Source organism: Pyrus communis, chromosome 16 (assembly GCF_041283825.1).
Source record: "Pyrus communis isolate YQ-2024b chromosome 16, ASM4128382v1, whole genome shotgun sequence".
NCBI classification, from domain to species: Eukaryota; Viridiplantae; Streptophyta; class Magnoliopsida; order Rosales; family Rosaceae; genus Pyrus; species Pyrus communis.
Genome location: NC_142580.1, coordinates 1515621 through 1522146, shown reverse-complemented (window position 1 = coordinate 1522146; position 6526 = coordinate 1515621). Strand labels below are relative to the sequence as shown.

General features: G+C 39.4%; 1 non-coding gene across 1 annotated transcript; it reads left to right on the top strand.

Moving 5' to 3' along the window:
* The first annotated feature begins 2368 nt into the window (after positions 1 to 2368).
* Positions 2369 to 5517, top strand: LOC137732185 (uncharacterized). Its single transcript, XR_015958031.1, has 7 exons — positions 2369 to 2947; positions 3168 to 3409; positions 3517 to 3639; positions 3756 to 3872; positions 3986 to 4168; positions 4359 to 4500; positions 5104 to 5517. It is a non-coding gene; the product is annotated as an uncharacterized LOC137732185 (transcript).
* Positions 5518 to 6526: the final 1009 nt, after the last annotated feature.

The following is a 6526-nucleotide window of genomic DNA, read 5'->3' as shown; positions in this document are numbered from 1 at the left end:
TGACCAAAAGAGTGCATGCAGGGCTTTCTTTGGCATTTCCTTTCGTTTAACGACAAAGACATGTTTCTTGGAAGAATGATACGACTGAATGAGGGCATTTGGTCCCTTTGATTTACACTTCTTCAAGTAGTAATTTGGGGAACTTCCGAGTTGGGTTTTGTGACAACTTCGAATTTGAGATTTTGCATTATTATATTTATTTTGACAACACAACAACATCTACGGTTTTTCCCTACTCATAACTTATTTACCACGAGTTATAGCCCTTTTTTGTAAAAATATCATTTTTTTGAGTTTTCGCAAGATGTTTTGTTTGTGCTGGATTATGGTATAAGTCATTAAAGAGTTGGAAATAAGTGATTTTCTTGTTGATGCTGGAAAACATAAAAATTAATATGAATCACTAGCAGGTACCATAACATTGCCAATACAGAGATCCCTCGACCAAAACATCCCCCGAACGAATTTTAAGAAGCTTATAGTGTGGTTGATATTGAGAAAGGACTTGGGGTACTTAGAGAGCATAAAGGAGGAGAGAGACGTCCCGAGGTTGCATGTAAGTCTTTCTTCGTAAGGAATTGCCCAAAAAGGTAGACTCTCATATCAGATGAAAACTTTTAATGTTGGCAGATCATTTTGTTGGCTTTTATTGTATATTTAAATTACTCAAGCTACAATTGCATTCATGGTTTTTAGTTCACAGAAATGAAAGTTCTCTCATATATGTAGAGGAAGAACAAACAAGAAAATACCAAAAAAAATAGAAGTCTGGCTCTTTACCTCAAGGCCTTGCTATATTTGCTAGAAATCTTTCTCTTATTTTCTTGACTTTTGTAACAGCAATATGCGACGCACACCATGTCACATTTCTCTTCACTACTAGCAGGAAAAATCACAACGTTGATTTGTTTATCAACCAAATTTGATCTTCTTCGCGATAATATTATGAACAAAATTTCAACAAAAATAGAAAAAGTAAATTAATCAAGTAGCTAGAAACGTTACATGATGCGGTATGTCCAACCGTAACAAGGGTCTTGATTAGTAGATGCTGCTTTTCCCTAGATCGGAAAGCCAAAGTCAAAAGAATGTGCAACGATATCTTGATCAAGAAGGACAATGCTTGCCTTTATATCACAATGAACTGTAGATGACGAATAACCATGATAGAGATGTGCAAATGGTAAGGCAATACCCACTGCGGCGTTTAGCTTCTGCAATCTATCAGTTGTGAGAGTGAAGCCATTTTTCAAGGCTTCCATTAGGCATGCTAAGGAGTCAGGAACAAATTAGAACAACTGGTAACGTTTTTTAAGAATGTTTCATATTCTGAGCAGAAAGTCCTTGGTGCTGTAAACGAACTTAACTGAAAACATTATCAACCAATGGGATATGCAGAAGTTCATGCTGGAAATCCACCTTTTTGGCATTTGCTAAAGATGAGATTTCTGTTGGCCTGTCGGCATCGATACTTTGTCCTTCGTCCTTTGATATGTCAGTACATGGCGCAAAAGCTAGTGCAAGTATTATTTATGTAGCCAATAATAAGTTACCCTTCTGCAATAGTTGGTATCCGTTGTGAGCTCATCAGTGGTTCTTCTGCTATTTCTTGCGATCACCAAAAGTTGTTGCACGAACAATCTCCATTTCGAAAATGATGAAAACGGATTTTATCTCTCATGAAAATCTCCCTTTTGGTAGCTCTGGAGACAAACTCACGAAAACTATGGCAGTCCAGTCGTCACATATCCTCAAATTCTTCACCACCCTAAATGCAACGGCAAGCTTTTCACTGTGAGTGCTCACCGCGGCTTCCTTTTCCTCCATGTCCAGATGAAGGATGAAACACAGAACTGGTATTTGGAATGTAACCTATACTCTTCACTTGTGTCAATAAGTCCTTCAACTTCTCATATATTTCTGCCGACTCTGGGTGCAACTTTTCTGCACCTTAGAACATATGGAAGTTTCCATTTCATTCAACCGAGCTGGCCTGTGCAAAACTTGCATTCACTTGTGTGGGAGTCGAATTCTAAACTTGAGCTCAAGTAATGATCCTACAAGTTCACCAAAAAAACAATCAACTCAATTCCAAACCAAATAAATTTCCACACCAAACCAAGACCAAGTCAGGTTACCATTTATTTAAATTATATTTTGTAAATCATATAACGTTATTGTTAATAATTAAATTATTAATTAATATGCTTATTTTTATTAATTTAATCTACAAAATTAATCAGCTTAACATTACTCATATTAAGTTTTAGATAAAGCGACCGAACTGAACCGTCCTAACAACATTTTTAGACATTTTAACGGGGATACAGTCGGAGACTTGACCAAAATATCAACCATCTTGACCCAAAAATAGGACCAAAATATCAACGAGGGTGTTTCAGTAATTTCAGGTGTAACTGGTAATTAACCTCAGCCACATCGCGCAGTTGCTCTGGGTTCGGTGCTCCAGTGCTCTAGTGCCCAGGCATGGCTGCCCAATCACCATTCGGGTGGTCCTGGAACTCATCGATTGGCGCCACCACCGCCACCACCGCCACCACCGCCATCAAATGCTCTTCTTCTACTAACTCCTCAACTTTCTCTTCCTTCCACACAAATCCCCGGAAACGACCTCGTTTAACCGCTTCTTCTTCTCCTCCTCCTCCTCCTCCTCCTCCTCCTTCTTCTTCTTCTCCTAGTAGTAGCTCTAAACCTAATGCCAAACAGGGACTTAGAAAGCCAGTGAAATTGGATGGTCGGAATCCGAATCCGAAGCCAACCACATTGGTTAAAAATTCTAGTGAAAATCGATCGCAAGACGAAAGGAGAGTAACGACCTTGAGCTTCAAGTCCTTGTTCGGCAAACGATATCTGTGGCGAAGGATCTTTTTCGCTTCCAAGAAAGTTAGGAGCATCATCTTGCTCAACGTCATCACCGTCGTTTATGGTAAAAAGCTTCTTCCTTTTTAAACCTTTTTAATATTTTCATAAATTATTTTCTGCTTAGTGTTTGATTGTTCATAAAAACCATGAAAATGTGGAAAAATATTTCATTTGATCATACGCAATGTAAAATTTCGAATTTTTGAGCAAAAGTAGAAAACTTTAGAAGGATGTGTATAAGGGGAAATGAAATATGTTTCACTCATTTTGTTCGCTTGTTGTAGCCAGTAATTTCTCGATTGTAAAAGAGGTGGAAGCCGTCATGGACCCGGCAGCCTTCACTGTTGTGCGATTTGCTGTGTCAGCCATTCCGTTCATCCCATTTGTGTTCCAAGCTCGAGGCGATGCTCAGACATGTAAAGCAGGGGTTGAGTTGGGTTTCTGGGTCAGTCTTGGGTATCTCATGCAGGCACTGGGATTGCAAACTTCAGATGCTGGTCGTGCATCGTTTCTGTCCATGTTCACTGTAAGTACCTTAATTAACCTTCTATACATATATGGGAAGGAAAATTTCTTGCTTTCTGGGAGTACCTGAAGGTACAATGTTTGGCATTTTCTTTTTGAATTTAACAGGTAGTTATAGTTCCCTTGCTTGATGGTATGTTAGGAGCAATAGTTCCTGCTCGTACCTGGTTTGGAGCTTTTGTGTCTATCATAGGAGTTGCAATGCTGGAATCCAGTGGATCTCCCCCCAGTGTAAGTTATTTTTACCCTTTTTAGATGTATAGAGAATCATCATCATGTTTTATAATTTTGGTGATCAGTCTGTCTCACTTGCTCTTAGTCAAATTGTAACAAACAAAGCCTTTCAGGTTGGAGATTTGTTGAACTTCTTAAGTGCTGTGTTTTTTGGTGTCCATATGCTAAGAACTGAGCACATTTCAAGAAACACAAAAAGTGAAAATTTCTTAGCTCTGCTCGGTTATGAGGTTAGTATATGTTGCCCTTATGTTATGTCCATGTTAATTACATCGTGATTAATGCTACTTGTTAATCTTCATTGGTGGTGTGGACAGTTCTAAGGTTCTAAGATTCCATTTAGGTATGTGTTGTTACTGTCATGTCAACAATATGGTACTGCGTTGGAGTAGGGTCGGGTGGCCTCCAAGATTTTAACCCATCGTTATGGACGTGGGGGATGTTCTGGGAATGGATGGTTGTGTTCCCATGGATACCTGCACTGTACTCGGGCGTATTTTCGACTGGTCTATGCTTATGGGTAGAGGTATGTGCAAATGCTGATCTGAGAGTGTGTCATCTTATCGCCTGTATACAAAATTAATATTTGTAAATTATAGGACCTCTGGTTGAGTATACTACTTATGCTGTTTCGAAACAAAATAAACTCTCCAGTATTGTTTTATTTGAAACGCATCTTTTTAGCTTAAAGTTTTGATGGAAAGTATTTTTTCTAGATGGCCGCAATGCGTGATGTATCAGCAACAGAAACAGCAATAATTTATAGTTTGGAGCCGGTCTGGGGTGCTGCTTTTGCATGGTTTCTCCTTGGGGAAAGGTGGGGTGCTACTGGTTGGGTTGGCGCTGCTCTGGTGCTAGGTAAAGTACTCTTTACCTCTGGTTAGAGGGAATTAAAAAAAAACCTTTACCTCACAATTTTTATCTATCATTACCTAGTATTAGTAAAGTACCAAGTATACCATCAATAAGCGCAATGCTTTGAATTTAACAAACTGTCAGCAGCAAAAATTTATCCAGTTTCATGCTAGATGTTCGAACCACCTTTTACCGTAGAAAAAACAGTGGTTATATAGGATTGAACATAGACGTTATATTGGTTAGAAGTTTACCAAACTTCAGTACCAATATTCAAACTTAAACTTTGACATACTTCTTAGTTCTTTATAAGTTCCCATGGGGATCATGCGGCATCCTTGTGGAACCTGATTATTCCCTTGTGTCTTTGACTTTAAGTTTTCAACCTTTTGGACAAAACTTTGAGCTTCTTACTTCTTACGGTAATTTTAATCCAATCCGAGGTACAACGTATGCGCGACTAAGCCAGCTCATTGGGTTATATCATGAAGGACCAATGCATTATCCTTTCCCCCGCACTTCAGCTCCCCAAGCATCTTGTAGGTTGATGTATACTTGTTTGTTTTTGATATGCATTATTCATGTTTACTTCTTGTTTCTCTGCAGGTGGAAGCCTAACAGTGCAGATATTTGGATCAGCATCTCCTTCAAAGTCTTACAAAGATGAAAACAATAGTAAGAAACTCGATTACCCGGTGGTTTCAGATAAACATAATCGCCTTTCTGCCTCTCCGGTTACAGTTAGTTCCAGAAAAGATAGATCTGCTAAATAAGTGATCAATAGCTCATGTTTACAAAGATGATCTCAATTATGCATGGCTGATGTGCACAGTTACTGATTACATCATACAATTAGGATTTCGAATCTCAAAAGTATGATATACTATCTAGATATTGGATTACGTTTTTGGTTCTCTTTTCATTTTCAATGGACTGGGCAAATGGTTGTAGGACATTACAAATCCTTTTTGCTGAAAGTAACAGGAAAATCAATATGATCGATCGTGTTGTTCTACTATACATACATGGCCATTTGAGACATTTCACGTGTCAAGCCTTATGTCGATGGTGTTGATTTTACTATTTGAGCAACAAAAATTTGTAATTGTCCTATAACAACCAATTTCCCTTGTTCTTAAATTCATTTCATGATGATCCAAATATAGAAATTTATTATCTTCCTAATTAACTCACTGTGTCTTGTGTTCAAACTATTTCCCTCTTCATAGTTTAGATAAATTTGGATTATCCTATGGCTTGTCCAAAAAAAAAAAAAAATTATTCAACAGCAAACACTGTTAGGTTAAAGGGTGGTAGGTTTCGGTGGAGCTGTGATGAAGAGCAACGGTGAAGTAGTTGCGATGGAGGGATCTCGACGTCGAGGAGGGATTGAAGATTGAGGACGTGGAGCGTCAGAGGCGTAAAGGAACAAGACTTAAGTTAGGAGAGGATTGAACTGAAGCGATGAGGACGAGGAGGAAAGGAATACACTAAGGGGGCGTTTGTTTGGCCTTGTTAGCTGGGACTGGACTGGACTGGATTACTTAATAACTTAGTCCCATGTTTGGTTTGTATTGGGACTAAGTTAAATGGGACTAAAGGGGACTCGCGTGGATTAGAGGCCTCGCTAGGAGTTCTTAGCGAGACCCTCCACAAACCACGGGACTCGTTAAGACCATCTTCGCTTAGCCCCTTTCGCTTCGCCCCTGCTTCTTCTTCTCCGCTCCCGCATCCATTTTCATCTTCTTCCTCATCTCCGCTTCGCCTCTCTACTAGTTCTGGGCTACGTTCTTTTAGATCTCAAAGGAATTTGCTTTGATTTGCAGATCGTGGAGGAAATGGGCATCGTGGCGGCGATTTGCTTCGAGCGTCGTCATGACTGCCATGGATGCCAAGCCCTTGCAAGCTTCAGTTCCCAACGCTTCAGCCCACAACGCATCAAGGTCTCCAATACCCACATCCGATTTGGTCTCCCCCACCATTTCTAACATGTCGATAATTTTTTCCCGATCAAATCCTTGAAGAAAAC